Raw genomic sequence first — 16466 nt, 5'->3', positions numbered from 1 at the left:
ATCAATCCGATACCCCACACCGACAGAGCGAGATCAATCCGATATCCCACACCGACAGGCGGAGATCAATCTGATATCCCAGACCGACAGACCGAGATCAATTCGATATCCCACACCGACAGACCGAGATCAATTCGATATCCCACATCGACAGACCGAGATCAATCCGATATCCTAGATATAAAGACAGAGATCAATCCGATATCCCACACCTAAAGACCAAGATCAATCCGATATCCTAGATATAAAGACGGAGATCAATCCGATATACCACACCAACAGACCGAGATCAATCCTATATCCCACACCGACAGACAGAGATTAATCCGATATCCCACACCGACGGACAGAGATCAATCAAATATCCGACACAGACGGACCGAGACAAATCCGATATCCCACTCCTAAAGACCGAGATCAATCCGATATCCCACACCGACAGACCGAGATCAATCCGATATCTCACACCGACAGACCGAAACAAATCCAATATCCCACACCGACAGACCGAGACAAATCCAATATCCCACACCGACAAACCGAGATCAATCCGATATTCCACACCTAAAGACGGAGATCAATCCGATATCCTACACTGACAGACCGAGATCAATCCGGTATCCCAGACCGACAGGCCAAGATCAATCCGATATCCCACACCGACAGACCGAGATCAATCCGATATCCCACACCGACAGGCAGAGATCAATCCGATATCCCACAGCGACAGAGACCGAGATCAATCCAATATCCGACACCGACAGACCGAGATCAATCCAATACCCCACACCGACAGACCGAGATCAATCGGATATCCCACACCGACAGACCGAGATCAATCCGATATCCTAGATATAAAGACAGAGATCAACCCGATATCCCACACCTAAAGACCGAGATCAATCCGATATCCCACACCGACAGACAGAGATCAATCCGATATCCCACAGCGACAGACGGAGATCGATCTGATATCACACACCGACAGACAGAGATCAATCCTATATCCCACACCGACAGAGTGAAATCAATCCGGTATCCCACACCGACAGACCGAGATCAATCCGATATCCCACACCGACAGACCGAGATCAATCCTGTATCCCAGACAGACAGACCGAGATCAATCCGGTATCCCACACCGACAGATGGAGATGAATCCGATATCCCACACCGACAGATGGAGATGAATCCGATATCCCACACCGACAGAGACCGAGATCAATCCGATATCCCACAGTGATGGACCGGGATCAATCCGATAACCCACAGGGACAGACAGAGATCAATCCGATATCCCACACAGACCGACCGAGATTAATCCGATATCCCACAGTGACAGACCGAGATCAATCCGATATCCTACACCGACAGATGGAGATCAATCAGATATCCCACACCTAAAGACCGAGATGAATCCGATATCACACACCGACAGAGCGAGATCAATCCGATATCCCACACAGACAGAGATCAATCCGATATCCCACACCGACAGAGACCGAGATCAATCCGATATCCCACACAGACCGACCGAGATCACTCCGATATCCCACACAGACAGACCAATCTGGTATCTCACACCGACAGAGACCGAGATCAATCCGATATCCCACACCGACCGACCGAGATTAATCCGATACCCCACACCGACAGACAGAGATCAATCCGATATCCCACAACGATAGAGACCGAGATCAATCCGATATCTCACACAGACCGACCGAGATCACTCCGATATCCCACACACACAGAGATCAATCCGATATCCCACACCGAAAGAGACCGAGATCAATCCGATATCTCACACAGACCGACCGAGATCACTCCGATATCCCAGACAGACAGACCGAGATCAATCCGGTATCCCACACCGACAGACGGAGATCAATCCGATATCCCACACCGACGGATCGAGATCAATCCGATATCCCACAGCGACAGACCGAGATCAATCAGATATCCCACACCTAAAGACTGAGATCAATCCGATATCGCACACCGACAGACCGAGATCAATCCGATATCCCACACCGACGGACCGAGATCAATCCGATATCCCACACCGACAGACGGAGATCAATCCGATATCCCACACCTAAAGACCGAGATCAATCCTGTATCCCAGACAGACAGACCGAGATCAATCCGGTATCCCACACCGACAGATGGAGATGAATCCGATATCCCACACCGACAGATGGAGATGAATCCGATATCCCACACCGACAGAGACCGAGATCAATCCGATATCCCACAGTGATGGACCGGGATCAATCCGATAACCCACAGGGACAGACAGAGATCAATCCGATATCCCACACAGACCGACCGAGATTAATCCGATATCCCACAGTGACAGACCGAGATCAATCCGATATCCTACACCGACAGATGGAGATCAATCAGATATCCCACACCTAAAGACCGAGATGAATCCGATATCCCACACCGACAGAGCGAGATCAATCTGATATCCCACACGGACAGAGACCGAGATCAATCCGATATCCCACAGTGATGGACCGGGATCAATCCGATAACCCACAGGGACAGACAGAGATCAATCCGATATCTCACACCGACAGACGGAGATCAATCCGATATCCCACAGTGACAGACCGAGATCAATCCGATATCCTACACCGACAGATGGAGATCAATCAGATATCCCACACCGACGGACCGAGATCAATCCGATATCCCACACCGACAGACGGAGATGAATCCGATATCCCACACCTAAAGACCGAGATCAATCCGATATCTCACACCGACAGACCGAGAACAATCCAATATCCCAGACAGACAGACCGAGATCAATCCGATATCCCACACCGACAGACCGAGATCAATCCGGTATCCCAGACAGACAGACCGAGATCAATCTGATATCCCACACCGACAGACGGAGATGAATCCGATATCCCACACCGACAGACGGAGATGAATCCGATATCCCACACCGACAGCCCGACATCAATCCGGTATCCCACACCGACAGAGTGAGATCAATCCGATATCGCAGACAGACAGACCGAGATCAATCTGATATCCCACACCGACAGACGGAGATCAATCCGATATCCCACACCGACAGACCGAGATCAATCCGATATCCCACACCGACAGACCGAGATCAATCCTGTATCCCAGACAGACAGACCGAGATCAATCCGGTATCCCACACCGACAGATGGAGATGAATCCGATATCCCACACCGACAGATGGAGATGAATCCGATATCCCACACCGACAGAGACCGAGATCAATCCGATATCCCACAGTGATGGACCGGGATCAATCCGATAACCCACAGGGACAGACAGAGATCAATCCGATATCCCACACAGACCGACCGAGATTAATCCGATATCCCACAGTGACAGACCGAGATCAATCCGATATCCTACACCGACAGATGGAGATCAATCAGATATCCCACACCTAAAGACCGAGATGAATCCGATATCACACACCGACAGAGCGAGATCAATCCGATATCCCACACAGACAGAGATCAATCCGATATCCCACACCGACAGAGACCGAGATCAATCCGATATCCCACACAGACCGACCGAGATCACTCCGATATCCCACACAGACAGACCAATCTGGTATCTCACACCGACAGAGACCGAGATCAATCCGATATCCCACACCGACCGACCGAGATTAATCCGATATCCCACACCGACAGACAGAGATCAATCCGATATCCCACAACGATAGAGACCGAGATCAATCCGATATCTCACACAGACCGACCGAGATCACTCCGATATCCCACACACACAGAGATCAATCCGATATCCCACACCGAAAGAGACCGAGATCAATCCGATATCTCACACAGACCGACCGAGATCACTCCGATATCCCAGACAGACAGACCGAGATCAATCCGGTATCCCACACCGACAGACGGAGATCAATCCGATATCCCAGACCGACAGAGATCAATCCGATATCCGACACAGACGGACCGAGATCAATCCGATATCCCACACCGAAAGACCGAGACCAATGCGATATCCCACAACAACAGACCGAGATCAATCCGATATCCCACACCAACAGACCGAGATCAATCCGATATCCCACCCCGACAGACCCAGATCAATCCGATATCCCACACCGACAGAGTGAGATCAATCCGATATCCCACACAGACCGACAGAGTTCAATCCGGTATCCCAAACAGACCGACAGAGTTCAATCCGGTATCCCACACCGACGGACAGAGATCAATCAAATATCCGACACAGACGGACCGAGACAAATCCGATATCCCACACCTAAGGACCGAGATCAATCCGATATCCCACACCGACAGACCGAGATCAATCCGATATCCCACACCGACAGACCGAAACAAATCCAATATCCCACACCGACAGACCGAGACAAATCCAATATCCCACACCGACAAACCGAGATCAATCCGATATTCCACACCTAAAGACCGAGATCAATCCGGTATCTCACACCGACAGACCGAGATCAATTCAATATCCCACACCGACAGAGAGAAATCAATTCGATATCCCACATCGACAGAGTGAGATCAATCTGATATCACACACCGACAGACAGAGATCAATCCTATATCCCACACCGACAGAGTGAAATCAATCCGGTATCCCACACCGACAGACGGAGATCAATCCGATATCCCACACCGACAGAGTGAAATCAATCCAATATCCCACGCCGACAGAGTGAGATCAATCCGATGTCCCACAAAGACAGAGTGAGATCAATCCGGTATCCCAGACCGACAGGCCAAGATCAATCCGATATCCCACACCGACAGACCGAGATCAATCCGATATCCCACACCGACAGGCAGAGATCAATCCGATATCCCAGACCGACAGAGATCAATCCGATATCCGACACAGACGGACCGAGATCAATCCGATATCCCACACCGAAAGACCGAGATCAATCCGATATCCCACACCGACAGACCCAGATCAATCCGATATCCCACACCGACAGAGTGAGATCAATCCGATATCCCACACAGACCGACAGAGTTCAATCCCGGTATCCCAAACAGACCGACAGAGTTCAATCCGGTATCCCAAACAGACCGACCGAGATCAATCCGGTATCCCACACCGACAGACCGAGATCAATCCGATATCCCACAGCGACAGTGTGAGATCGATCCGATATCCCACACCGACAGACCGAAATCAATTCGATATCCCACACCGACAGACGGAGATCAATCCGATATCCCACACGTACAGACCGAGATCAATACGAAATCCCACACCGACAGACCAAGATCAATCCGATATCCCACACCGACAAATGGAGATCAATCAGATATCCCACACCTAAAGACTGAGATCAATCCGATATCGCACACCGACAGACCGAGATCAATCCGATATCCCACACCGACGGACCGAGATCAATCCGATATCCCACACCGACAGACGGAGATCAATCCGATATCCCACACCTAAAGACCGAGATCAATCCGATATCCCACACCGACAGACCGAGATCAATCCTGTATCCCAGACAGACAGACCGAGATCAATCCGGTATCCCACACCGACAGATGGAGATGAATCCGATATCCCACACCGACAGATGGAGATGAATCCGATATCCCACACCGACAGAGACCGAGATCAATCCGATATCCCACAGTGATGGACCGGGATCAATCCGATAACCCACAGGGACAGACAGAGATCAATCCGATATCCCACACAGACCGACCGAGATTAATCCGATATCCCACAGTGACAGACCGAGATCAATCCGATATCCTACACCGACAGATGGAGATCAATCAGATATCCCACACCTAAAGACCGAGATGAATCCGATATCACACACCAACAGAGCGAGATCAATCCGATATCCCACACAGACAGAGATCAATCCGATATCCCACACCGACAGAGACCGAGATCAATCCGATATCCCACACAGACCGACCGAGATCACTCCGATATCCCACACAGACAGACCAATCTGGTATCTCACACCGACAGAGACCGAGATCAATCCGATATCCCACACCGACCGACCGAGATTAATCCGATATCCCACACCGACAGACAGAGATCAATCCGATATCCCACAACGATAGAGACCGAGATCAATCCGATATCTCACACAGACCGACCGAGATCACTCCGATATCCCACACACACAGAGATCAATCCGATATCCCACACCGAAAGAGACCGAGATCAATCCGATATCTCACACAGACCGACCGAGATCACTCCGATATCCCAGACAGACAGACCGAGATCAATCCGGTATCCCACACCGACAGACGGAGATCAATCCGATATCCCACACCGACGGATCGAGATCAATCCGATATCCCACAGCGACAGACCGAGATCAATCAGATATCCCACACCTAAAGACTGAGATCAATCCGATATCGCACACCGACAGACCGAGATCAATCCGATATCCCACACCGACGGACCGAGATCAATCCGATATCCCACACCGACAGACGGAGATCAATCCGATATCCCACACCTAAAGACCGAGATCAATCCTGTATCCCAGACAGACAGACCGAGATCAATCCGGTATCCCACACCGTCAGATGGAGATGAATCCGATATCCCACACCGACAGATGGAGATGAATCCGATATCCCACACCGACAGAGACCGAGATCAATCCGATATCCCACAGTGATGGACCGGGATCAATCCGATAACCCACAGGGACAGACAGAGATCAATCCGATATCCCACACAGACCGACCGAGATTAATCCGATATCCCACAGTGACAGACCGAGATCAATCCGATATCCTACACCGACAGATGGAGATCAATCAGATATCCCACACCTAAAGACCGAGATGAATCCGATATCCCACACCGACAGAGCGAGATCAATCTGATATCCCACACGGACAGAGACCGAGATCAATCCGATATCCCACAGTGATGGACCGGGATCAATCCGATAACCCACAGGGACAGACAGAGATCAATCCGATATCTCACACCGACAGACGGAGATCAATCCGATATCCCACAGTGACAGACCGAGATCAATCCGATATCCTACACCGACAGATGGAGATCAATCAGATATCCCACACCGACGGACCGAGATCAATCCGATATCCCACACCGACAGACGGAGATGAATCCGATATCCCACACCTAAAGACCGAGATCAATCCGATATCTCACACCGACAGACCGAGAACAATCCAATATCCCAGACAGACAGACCGAGATCAATCCGATATCCCACACCGACAGACCGAGATCAATCCGGTATCCCAGACAGACAGACCGAGATCAATCTGATATCCCACACCGACAGACGGAGATCAATCCGATATCCCACACCGACAGACAGAGTTCAATCCGATATCCCACACCGACAGACCGAGATCAATCCGATATCCGACACCGACAGAGTGAGATCAATCCGACATCCCACACCGACAGAGCAAGATCAATCCGATATCCCACACCGACAGAGTGAGATCAATATGATATCCCACACCGACAGACCGAGATCGATCCGATATCCCACAACGATAGAGACCGAGATCAATCCGATATCCCACACCGACAGAGTGAAATCAATCCGATATCCCACACCTAAAGACCGAGATCAATCCGATATCCCACACCGACAGACCGAGATCAATCCGATATCCCACACCGACAGAGTGAAATCAATCCGATATCCCACACCTAAAGACCGAGATCAATCCGATATCCCACACCGACAGACCGAGATCAATCCGGTATCCCACACCGACAGAGTGAGATGAATCCGGTATCCCACACCGACAGAGTGAGATGAATCCGATATCCCAGACCGACAGGGATAGAGTTCAAATATGCTTGTCTGTGTGTCACTGCCCTGTGTACATAGAATTTACACGTTCTGCCCGTGAACCTGTGGGGTTCCCTGGTGTTGCAGTTCCCTCCCATATTCTAACACTGTGAGCTCAGTGGGTTAATCCGTTCGCAGTGTGTGGGTCTGTGGGAAAATCGAGGGGGATGTGCTACAGAATCTGGGGTTGGATCACAGATTAGGAGTAATTGAAGATCAGTCACAGAGAACAGAAATCGCCATTCATCCCAACTGGCAAAGCAGAGTGAGATGCCCTTCCAAGTTACTGCCACTTGCTCACATTGCTCTCAACCTTTCTTAGCAGGTCTGTCCTTTAAAGATTATTACTGTAGCTGCCCACCCGGTTCTTCTGACTGCTTGTTCCTTAAAAACACCTACCCTGACTAATAAAATAAAGCTGCCCCTGAAGCTGGTCAAGGCTGACCTTGGCCTTGTTTGCAGGCGATGCAAAGGTGGTGGAGGGGCAGATAGTATTGAGGATGCAGCGAATCCGCAGAAGGACTTGAAGAGACCGGAAAAATGGGCAAAGAAGTGGCAGATTCGGTTGAGAGGGATATTAAATCAGACATGGTGGAATGATGGAGGAGACTTTTTTTCAAATTTTAGGAGCAAAAGAGCCTTTTGTAAAAGGTACTTCTCTAAAATTAAAAAAAACCTGTTAATTGGGATGGAGATATGTCTCTACTAAAGGAGGGTAAGGCACTCCTTCCCTCCACTAGCCTGCAGGTCACCCTTGGGCAGATTGTAATACCCACTTAGCCCCTCAGTCAGGATCCTGCGAAGCCACAGGAGCTGGTGGTGGATGGTTGTATGAGCAGCCGGTGCATAGCACAAGGGCTGGTTATGTGGCCACTGACACCAGGCAGACAATCTCTGAAGACGATTGATAATGGCTGATCACCCGTCTTGTAAAGACATCGCCCAGAAGGCGGCACTGGCAAACCACTTCTGTAGAAAAATTTGCCAAAAACAATCACGATCATGAGACCATGATCACCCACGTCATACAACATGGCACATGATGATGATGTCATACGACACGGCACATAATGATGATAATGATGCCTGTTAAATCTTTCTGCCCTTTTATTTTTTGCTTTCTAGTTTTTGACTCCCCAATCCTGGGAAAGGTTGTGCATTCACCCTTTCGAAGCCCTCCTGGTCTCAGTCTCTATGTTCCAAAGAACAAAACCCCAGCCTCTCCCTGCAACTCGCCTCATGAGTTTATTATTGCTTAATGACATTTCCTGTTCACAAGCGTAAAGGAGGATAAAATAATTGTTACTCCTGATCTGATGTAGCACAGAAAGATAAAGAATACACTAGCAAAAATAATAAACAATAAATATAAAAAGGGAAGACAGCTTACACACAGTACATGGTGTGAATCCTGGCAGCATCCTGCTTTCTGATGTCCTTCCTGTGGCAGCACATCCAGACCCCAACACAAAACTCCGAGTCAGGCCTCACCACTGTCCTGTACAACTGTACTCAGTGCCCTGGCTGATGAAGGCCAGCATGCCCTCATTGCCCCGTCTACTCCACTTTTGGGGAACCGTGTGCCTGGGTCTCCCCAGTTACTCTGATCTTCAACACTGCCCTGGACCTGTGGGGTAAGATCCGGGCAGGACTGGTTGTCTAACAGCTGGGAGGAACCGCCCCGGGCCTGGGCAAGTAGAAGCAACTGCGAGGAGACGCATCAGCGCCTCTGCTTTCTGACGAGCTCCAGGAGACACCGCAAGTCAACAAAGTTCCGGACAAACTTCTAAACAAATGCAGTGGAGTGCATTCTGACTGGCCGCATGGTAGCCACAAATGTGAGAGGCTACAGGGGGTGGTGGACCCCACAGTCATATTCCGTACAGCACTCCTCTCCGCTGAGCGGCAACGTTCACCATCAGGGATCCCCTACCACCTGGGCCCTGCCCTCTTGTAGAGGTGAGAGAATGGATTTGAGAGGGATCATAAATCAGCCATGATGGAATGAATGGTGGAGCAGTGGATGGGCCAAATGGCCTCATTCTGCTCCTATGGCATTATACTGGCAGGAGGTACAAAAGCCAGGAGACTCACGTCAAGATTCAACAATAGCTTCTTCCCCCCTCTGCTCAGGTTCTTGAACTCACCCCCCCAAAAAAAACTACCGTGGGTAACACACACAGAATGCCAGTGGTGCTCAGCAAGCCGGGCAGCATCTATGGAGAGGAATAAACAGTCAGACAGAGATCCTCTGTCCATTTCCCTCTACCAATTCTGCCTGACTTGCTGAGTTCCTCCAGTATTGTGTGGGTGTTTGCTCAGGATTACCAGCATCTGCAGAATTGTGCTTATATCACCACCTTGGATTGTATTTCACTCAGCTCACATTACTGCTGTTAGATTTATTTTCTAGTCCAAGTTATGTATAATGTACATTTATGTAATTTACATCTGCAATAACAGCACCGCCCATTACAGAAAGCTAATTTACCCTGGGTTTGTGTGCCTCTGACAATGAACCTGAACACAATACAATGGGGCAAGAAGCACTGAAATCTAAACAAAGTGATGGAGGAACTCAGCGGGTCAGGCAGCATCTATGGAGGGAAATGGACAGTCAACGTTTCAGGTTGAAACGTCTAGATGAAGGGTCTTTACTCAAAATGTTAACTGGGTCAGCAGGTCAGATGAAGCTTGTATGTAATGCAGATAAACCCCACTAGGTGGCACCTCAGCTCACTTCCACACACTGATACAGCACTCCCTCCCAACACACGCATAATTAACAGTAATATATAAATACATTCACACATAAATTACAGCAAAGCTCCAATATTCCAGATCCAAAATTTGTTGATGGGTGTCTAAGGAATGTGTCTAAGAGAGAAGCGATAATCAGTTTCAACTTCTCACCTCCCAACTTCTGTCACTATTCCTACTGACCCCTCTTCACCTGGATCCACCTATCACCTTCCAGCCTGTCTAGTGAGACTATTCCCACTCTCCCCTCCTCCATCTGGCCATCAGCCCTCTTCCCCTGGATCCAGCCTTGGTCGCTGTTCCCACTCTGGCCTCTCCATCGCTATTCCCACATCAGCTCAAACTCCAGTTGTGCCTGTTCCCCATCCTGCCCCCACCTTATTCATGGAGAGGCACAAGGACTGGGGAGATCCCTCACTCAGCTCGGGCTTGTGGGGTTGGGAATCTCTTTGGAACCTCTAACAAGACCCAGAACAGAATGGAAGGAAGCACCTGGGTGGGAGGTGGACCCAGAGGCAAGACCATGGAGGTGGCCATTCAGCCCTTCATTACAGTACTAGCTCCCTGTGAAAAGTTGCCCAATTTTCCCCTGTCCTCTCCCTTCCCAGTGGGACGGCCCGGGCATTTCCTGCTCTATCCCTCCCACAGTGTGGACGTTTCCAAAGACAGTGTTGACAGAAAGGGTGGTAGGAGCCTGGTACGGGTGCCAGGCTGTTTAAGAGGCTCTTATATATATGACACATGAAAGGCAGGGAGATGAAGAAATATGGAGCACGTACAAGCCAGTCTAATTCTGCCACGGACGGTCCCAGAACTGGCTGAGAAAGGAGGAGAGCTGGGTACAGGGGCTGGCAACCTCATCCTGTAAAAAACCCCAGAGATACAGGTACACCAACCAAAGCTGCAAAGACCTTATCCCTGTGAGAGGAAGGATACACCAAGCAGATGGGCCACACCTGGGGACTGGCCCAGGACAGAGGACTCCGGTGAACTGCTGTCGGTGGAATGTGCCCCAGGAGGGGCGATGGGGCTTGAGAAGACAAAAGACAGATGGATTTAGTTTGCATTGGCATCATAGTTGGCATAGACTCGATGAGCTGAATGGCCTGTTCTCTGGCACCTCTGGCCTCAATCCGGGGAGATCTCATTGTGAAATTAAAGGGTGCTGGAGGACTGATTCCATTCAGAGGTTGACAGTAAACCAGCCAGAGAAAGCCAAGAGCAATGAGGGATAGCCTGAAACTCCAAGGGCTTGTTGACAAAGTCTGCAGCTTGAGACAATTCCCTTTTCCTCTGGGGATCATTCTCCCTGACAATGGCTCCTTTACTGTTAGTGTGATGCCGTCTGCCAGAGTCGTAGAGAAGTTCAGCGCAGAAACAGGCTCTTCAACACATCCAGTCCACGGTAAACCATTTAAACTGCCTACTCCCATCCATCTGCACGGGGACCATAGCCCGCCACACCCCGACGATCCGTGTACCTGTCCAAACTTCACTTAAACATTGAAATCGAGCTCACATCCACCACTTGCACCGACAGCTCGTTCCACACTCTCACCACCCTCTGAGTGAAGGAGTTTCCCCGCCTGCTCCCCTTACACTTTCACCTTTCACCCTTAACCCATGACCTCTGTTTGTAGTCCAACCCAACCTCAGTGGAAAAGCCTTACCTATACCCCTCATAATTTTGTATACTTCTATCAAATCTCCTCTCAGTTCTTCTACATTCCAAGGAATAAAGTCCTAACCTATTCAATCTTTCATTATTACTCGGGTCTTCCAGACCCGACAACACCCTTGTAAATTTTCTGTGTACCCTTTCAATTTTATTTACATCTTTCCAGTAGGTAGGTGTCCCATCCATCATCAGGGACCCCCACCACTCAGGACACGCTCTCTTCTCACTGCTACCATCAGATAGAAGGTACAGGAGCCGCAGGACTCACCCTGCCAGGTTCAGTAACAGTTACTATCAGGCTCTTGAACCAAAGGGGATAACCACACTCACTTGCCCCATTATTGAGATGTTTCCAGAACCAATTATCTCACTTTAAGGGTTCATTATCTCACGTTCTTGTTATTTATATTTACATTTGCAGTTTGATGCTTTCTGCACTCTGGTTAATCTTTCATTGACCCTGTTGTAGTTACCATTCTATAGCTAAGTTCACAGGAAAATGAATCTCTGGTTGTATATGATGACCGTAAAATTTCCTTTGATCAAAGCTGCAAACATCACTCTCCAGATTAGGCCTCCTAATTCGCAACATTCCTGACACAACCTGCAGGAGGAACTGGGCAGATTAGGCGTCAGGGTTTTGACAGCACAATCACTGCCCCCAGCCCATGGGGTCCACCGACACGCTGCCTGTTGTTCAAGGCTCTCTGGTGTCTTTAACTACCCCCTTTCACCACTCATCCCCGCTGCAAACCCGACCTCGCCCAACCACAGCCTCAACTCAACGTTCACTTTGCTCCCCCTCGCTCTCCCACCCTGTCTCATCGACACAGATTCTCTTCCTACAGGAGCTGCCCGATCCTCTGTGTGTGTGTTTGCACTACTTTCTTCCAGAGATGCAGAACCCCGCTTCTGCAGGGAGGAACCTCACTAGCCTCCAGCCATTCACTTCGCAAGAGGCAGGGTCCAGTGGGCACAGCACTGACCCGTACCCTCTCCCCGATCAACCCCTGAGCGCGGGATCCACCCCCGCCCCAGGTTTAGTCCACTGACGGGGAGATGTTCTCCCACCCACCCGGCCTGTCAGGGAGGCAACACCACCCCGACCGCCACGTGGAGCTCGGACGCCCTCTGCTGTCGCCGCTCCTCTCTCGGGGACCGATTCCCCCCACCCGCTGCAAAATCTGTAAAACAAACCGCGCCACTCTCAAACCACATGACAGCAGGGGGAAAAAGAATTACAACTGCGACACTCCTAGGCCATGAATTTTTTTTTATTATGGGGTGTCCCCCTGTCTAAATCCATCTCACTCTGCACCTTTCTACCCCGAATTTCAAAAAAAATAAATCAAGATCTGTAGTTTCAAATATCAACCCCGGAGAAAAAAATAATGCAATAACAATCAGACGCGCAGGATACATAGGACGGATACAGTAGCGAGATTCAACAGATACATTCCCGAATTTGTATCAACGTTCTCCCGAATAGAATGTTTACGTCTTTGAAAGTTACATTGCGTTCCATTTTTTCCCGTCAATTTCATTACCTGTTTTGTAACATCTCTCCCGTTGATTGGCAGCGCTGCAGCCACGCAATCTTAAAAACTGTTACAGTTTCAAAAAGATGATACACCGATTGCATCCCAGAAGATGATCCACCACGGGCAGATCCTTCCCCGGAACAGCCCACTCCCTTTTCGGGGCAAGATAACAACTTGCAGAGAGCAGGTTAACTGTAGGCTCTCTGGGGTGACGGAGGGTTTGCAGAATACCCCTGGAAAGTTTAGCAAGCTCCAATTGCGCAGTTTCACTCACACACACTCCTCTCTCTAATAAACAGCCCCTCCTCCCTCCAGTTTCCTAGCGTTGCAGTCGATACACGTCTGACCAACAAGCTCCTGCCATACATTTTAAAGCGACACTGCCCTCAGCAACCGCGAGCTGAAGTCGCCCTCAGCGCGGCGATACAGGATTAAAACATCACCCCCTTCTCCACCCACCCCTCTCCAGAGATTCCTGCCCGCCACGTTCTCGTCTTGCATGGCATATTTTTTTAAAAAACGTCACTTTTCCGGAATTTTGCAACTGTTAAGAAACAGGGACTTGGAAAGGGGGAGAGGGCGGTTGAAACGTATAAGGATGTTCCTCATCCTGTACCCTTCAGCACCCCCCCCCCCTCCAGCGCCCGGGGAGGCATTATCTCGTCCAGGAAGCCGGGCAGGCCGGGTTGTTGAGGGCGGGGTGAGGGACTGAGAAAGTTTACTGCACGAAGGGAGTTGGGGGAATCAGATAAGGTTCTGCAAATCTAGACGGACTGAATGGCCTGCCTGTTCTCTGATTTCTTTTTTTGTTCAGGCCTCTAATAGATCTAAAGCTTCAATAAACAGAAAACACAGGAAAACCCTGCAGGTCAGGCAGTCCCCATGGGAAGAGGAGTGAAGGTAATGTTTTAGGATCAAAGTTCAAATTAAATGATCAAAGTACATTTATGTCACCATATACAACCTTGAGATTCATTTTCTTGCGGGCATTTACAGAGACCAAAGAAATTCAGCAGAATCAATAAAAAACTACACACAAAGACTGACAAACAACCGATGTGCAAACGAAGACAAACTGTGCAAATGCAAAAAAATAAATGTACAGATAATAAATAAAATGTAAACACACATTGGGTTGTAAAGTCGGTCGGTTGTGGACTCAGTTCAGAGTTGAGCTGAGTAGAGGCAGAGATCTCCACCTTGGCCATCAATCACCCACCTACACCCATCAGCCCTCCACCTGTACCCATGGCGATGCAAGAGCCCATCCAGATGCTTCTACCATGCTTCGAGGAGTGCGTCCCAGATTCCAACACCCTCTCTAGGGCTAAAACATCCTTCTCAGGTCCCCTCTAAATCCCTGGCTCTGCACCTTAAACCTCCGCCCTCTGGATTTAGATAGCCCTCCCAGGGGAAAAGTTTCTTAAATTCAAGAGTGACTGTGCCTTTCATAACCCTCAAGGGCTTGGCTTAAACCACTAGATGATGAGCTTTGGTGGTGACCATTCTGACTGGTTGAATCACAGCCTGGTGTGGAGGCTCCAATTCACACTGCCTCACATCATTGCTCTAGTTATTACAATAGTAATTTATAGCAATGTTTTGTATTGCACTGTACTCTGTCACTAAACAACATTTCACAATAAACAATATGTCAGTGATAATAAACACTATTTTGATTCTGATTCTGACTCTGAATCTGATTTTGATTCTGATTCTACTTCTGATTCTGAATCTGATCCCGACTATGACTCTGGCTCTGATTCTGATTCTGATCCTGAATTCTGATCTTGAGTAAAATGGAAAGTGCTGGGATTATTCCGACAATGGAGAGGAAAGCTATCAGCATTCTGTCAACAGCACAGTGCCAGCAGCAGGACACCTACAACTACCTTTTCTGACCTTGTAGATTAATTCTGGTAAAAGTATGAAAGAATGCAGAGAAAATTTACAAGGTTGTTGCCAGGACTTGAGGTCCTGAGTTGTAGAGAAAGATTGAATAGGTTAGGACTTTATTCCCTGGAGTGCAGGAGACTGAGTGCAGATTTGATGGAAGTATACAAAATCATGAGGGTTATAGGCAGGGTGAATGCTTGCAGGCTTTTTCCACTGGGGTTCGGTGGGACTACAACTAAAAGTCATAGATTAAGGGTGAAAGTTTAAATGTTTTAGAGGAAACTGAGGGAGAATAGGTTCATGGATAGGAGAGGTTTGGATAGGTACAGGGATGGGAAGTTTGGATAGGTACACGGATGGGAAGTTTGGATAGGTACACAGATGGGAAGTTTGGATAGGTACACGGATGGGAAGTTTGGATAGGTACATGGATGGGAAGTTTGGATAGGTACACGGATGGGAAGTTTGGATAGGTACAGGGATGGGAAGTTTGGATAGGTACATGGATGGGAAGTTTGGATAGGTACACGGATGGGAAGTTTGGATAGGTACACGGATGGGAAGTTTGGATAGGTACAGGGATGGGAAGTTTGGATAGGTACAGGGATGGGAAGTTTGGATATGTACATGGATGGGAAGTTTGGATGGGTACAGGGATGGGAAGTTTGGATAGGTACACGGATGGGAAGTTTGGATAGGTACACGGATGGGAAGTTTGGAT

General features: G+C 49.0%; 1 protein-coding gene across 2 annotated transcripts in view; it reads right to left on the bottom strand.

Annotated features, from left to right (window-relative positions):
• Positions 1-14194, bottom strand: part of LOC140729208 (lysine-specific demethylase 6B-like) — a 264889-nt gene extending 250695 nt beyond the window's left edge. Inside the window, exon 1 of one of the 2 annotated variants that reach the window (XM_073048717.1) lies at positions 13856-14194. The gene's annotated coding sequence lies outside the window, so the exon portion shown is untranslated. The remainder of the gene's footprint in view (positions 1-13855) is intronic. The other variant, XM_073048723.1, reaches the window with a different exon arrangement.
• Positions 14195-16466: the final 2272 nt, after the last annotated feature.

Source organism: Hemitrygon akajei, chromosome 6 (genome assembly GCF_048418815.1).
Source record: "Hemitrygon akajei chromosome 6, sHemAka1.3, whole genome shotgun sequence".
Classification (NCBI taxonomy): Eukaryota; Metazoa; Chordata; class Chondrichthyes; order Myliobatiformes; family Dasyatidae; genus Hemitrygon; species Hemitrygon akajei.
Note: the sequence above shows the minus strand (reverse complement) of the source record. Positions and strands in the feature narration are given on the sequence as shown.